The sequence below is a fragment of the Cupressus sempervirens genome, chromosome 7 (assembly GCF_028749045.1).
Source record: "Cupressus sempervirens isolate cs-2001-9-10 chromosome 7, ASM2874904v1, whole genome shotgun sequence".
Lineage (NCBI taxonomy): Eukaryota > Viridiplantae > Streptophyta > Pinopsida > Cupressales > Cupressaceae > Cupressus > Cupressus sempervirens.
The window spans coordinates 252576781-252579823 of record NC_143124.1 but is presented as its reverse complement, the minus strand read 5'-3'; the positions used below and the strand labels follow the sequence as shown (position 1 = coordinate 252579823).

Sequence of the window (3043 nt, the reverse complement as noted above, 5' to 3'; positions counted from 1 at the left end):
ACCTCATTTTTAGATCAAATTTTTTGAGCATCTATTAAAATGGGGTCAAATTGGTTGAAATAGACAAGGAAAAATATCTTTTTTAAGAAAATCCATGCCCGTGTTGGTCAAAATTTTGACCAACACAGGCTTCATTCTATTCAAATGAAAAAATTTCTATTTTGTCTTCAATAATTCATTGAGGGGTTTGGCTAATGACCAAGGGATGAAGAATAGGACAACAAATGGTGATGTTGATCAGACCTTGAGGTTTTTCAAAGAAATGCCTCGACTAGATGTCATCTAATGGAATTCCATGGTTACGGGATATGTGCAGGAAGGATTTTTTGAAAAGGCCTTAGAGACCTTTAAAAAAATTCAATTGGCGGGTTTAAAGCTGAATCATTCAACCTTTGCTAGCATTCTCCCAGTAGGTCATTTGCTAGCATTCTCGTAATAGTTTTCAATGGCACCAGTCCCACTTTGATGCATATCTTTAGAGGAAAAGTCTTGTGAAGTCTTTTTGACTCATAAGATCATCATCTAGGAAGACTGCTTCCAATATTTGTTGAAGTGTTTTTTCTTGTTATTTTTTCTACAATGTTATTCGCTAACCTTTTGCTAATTAGGATAATTGTTGTTTCTCTGTTAGCAAATGTTTCCCATATGATTATATTATATTTTGTATTAGGAAGGAGTAACTATTAAGTTTATATGAAAAAATTCTTTTTTTTGGATTAGTCTCAAGTGATGCTTTTGGATGGAAAATTTTATGTTCTAGTGATTACTGGGTTTTGGGTGCTCAATTTTAATTGTTTTTCATTTTTTGGATGAAAAAAATTTGTATTTTTAAATTAGTCTCAAATGGATTGTTTAGAATGACTAATTTTGGTGAATCCCTTCTTGAATTTATTCTACATATCATTTCAAGTGGTTTCAAATAGAGGAAAAACTCATTGTAGACTTAGGTTATGCACAATTTTCTTTTTTTTGATTCCACTCATGTTGTTTCAAAGAAGTTAAAGAATAATCTCCAAGTGAATCTACTACCTCAACTCACTCTGTTCATGTGTGTTTCCAAGATTTATTTTCGCTTTCTAGACATAGGGTTTGATGTGGTGTACTGGGTGCTTTAAAATTCAATCAAAGAGTGAATTTTCATGTTGCACAAATTTTAGTTCAAGATGAGGGGCTATGGATTGGTTTGTTATTTAATTTTTGTATATGATCTATTGCTCAAAAGGTTGTCAAATACTATTGGGATCCCCACTAGCCAGTTTGGTCTAAGAAGTTATAGTGTTGGACAACTGGGATACTACAAAATTGGGCATCATAGTTTTTGCTTCTTGGAAGCAATCCTTCTATTCATCTCTTTAACTTTCATTGCAAGTGAGGGATATTTTCACACTCAGTTATCAGAGGATCTTGTTTCTTCTACACATTTTAGTCCTACAGTTAATACAAACTTTAGTGGCATCAATTCAAATTCTAGTTGTGATGTTTTTAGTGGGAAATGGGTTTATGACAAAACATATACCTTATACAATGTCTTTGATTTCCCTTTTGCTGAATGTGGCTTCCATTGTCAGAACAATGGCAGGAAAGATCATGATTATATGAAATGGATATGAAAACCTCTGGGTTGCAACATACCAAGGTATATCTAAATATTTGAGTGTTAAATTGACTTTTTTGAATGCATCAAATTTTAGAAGAGCATTATTCCTATTTGGAACTCTCTACTTTTCATTTTGTGATTATTTGTGTTTATATTGTTTTAAGTTTTGTTGATTTCCCATCTTCTTATGAATATGAATAGTATTTTTTTAAAATTGGTAATAGGCTAAAGACAAGGTTAATTATTGTTATTAGTTAAGTTTGAGTAGACTTGAATCTACAACCTCCCAGGTAAGAGGCTCACAATTTACCATTGTGTTGTAGGCATTTGGCCAAATATGAATAGTATTCTTGACTGTTGTATTTTAGCTGAGTTCATATGTATAGGGAATGGATGTGGTTTTGATTTATCTTGGTGTGGTTGCAGGTTTAAGCCATTTGATATTCTACAAAGATTATGAGGATTGTGTGTTTTATTTATTGGAGATTCCATGGCTAGAACACAATGGGAGTCTATTATCTACCTACTTATGCAGGGTGTAACTAATAAGTGGCTAGTTTATGAAATTAATGGGCTAAAAACTAAAAAGTGAACTAGCATTCTGCATATATATTTTAGATCTTTTAACTTCACTATTGAGTACTATTGGTCACCTTTTCTTGTACAAATGAGTAATCCACCTAAAAATGTACCAAAAAGGGTTCACCACACTCTTAATTTGGACACAATAGATGGACTAAACAAAAGGTGGCTTGATGCTGATATATTGGATTTCAATTTTGGACATTGGTGGACACCTACAAAGACTTTCCAAATGTGAGTACCTCTCTGGCCTTACTTAAGATCATTTATTCTAAGTCACATTTGTTAAGTTTTGATTTAACTTTTAGAAGGTACTTCTCAATGTGTAAATTTGGGTATAGAAGATTCCTTCATTGAATCAAGGAAAGATATAGAAGATTAGTAAATTTCATCATATCATAAAATCACTCTTCTTGTAACATAATAATCATCTATGATAATGCATAGCTCCTAGTAAGCACTTATAGGAATATATTTGGATGATAGTTATACAGATAACAGAAGTTCAATTGTTTGGAGTATTTCACAACTAAGTTGCAACTTAAATATTTAAATGTGAAGGAATCTTGTGGGTATATTTAGCATCTAATGAAAGTCTATGTGTCATTTATATTATAATGGATCTACATAGCCCAAAGCAAGTATAAAAAGGGTAATATCACATTCAACTACTACTACAGTTACTTATGGAGGTGAAAATAGTTTTGTTTTATTGAGTGTGGGTTATAACTTGTAAGATAAAAATTCAACCTTGGGGAGAGTATGGTGTGGACCATGCAAGAAATGGGATTAACATTTGCAGAAACTTTGTTCATTATAAAATGTCTTGCCACATACCACATAGTCAATTTACCACATAGCTCC

At 32.2% G+C, this 3043-nt stretch overlaps 1 pseudogene; it reads left to right on the top strand.

The window, feature by feature from the left end:
* Window positions 1-1163: 1163 nt before the first annotated feature.
* LOC149546421 (protein trichome berefringence-like 7) lies at window positions 1164-2417 on the top strand (annotated as a pseudogene).
* The last annotated feature ends 626 nt before the right edge of the window (window positions 2418-3043 follow it).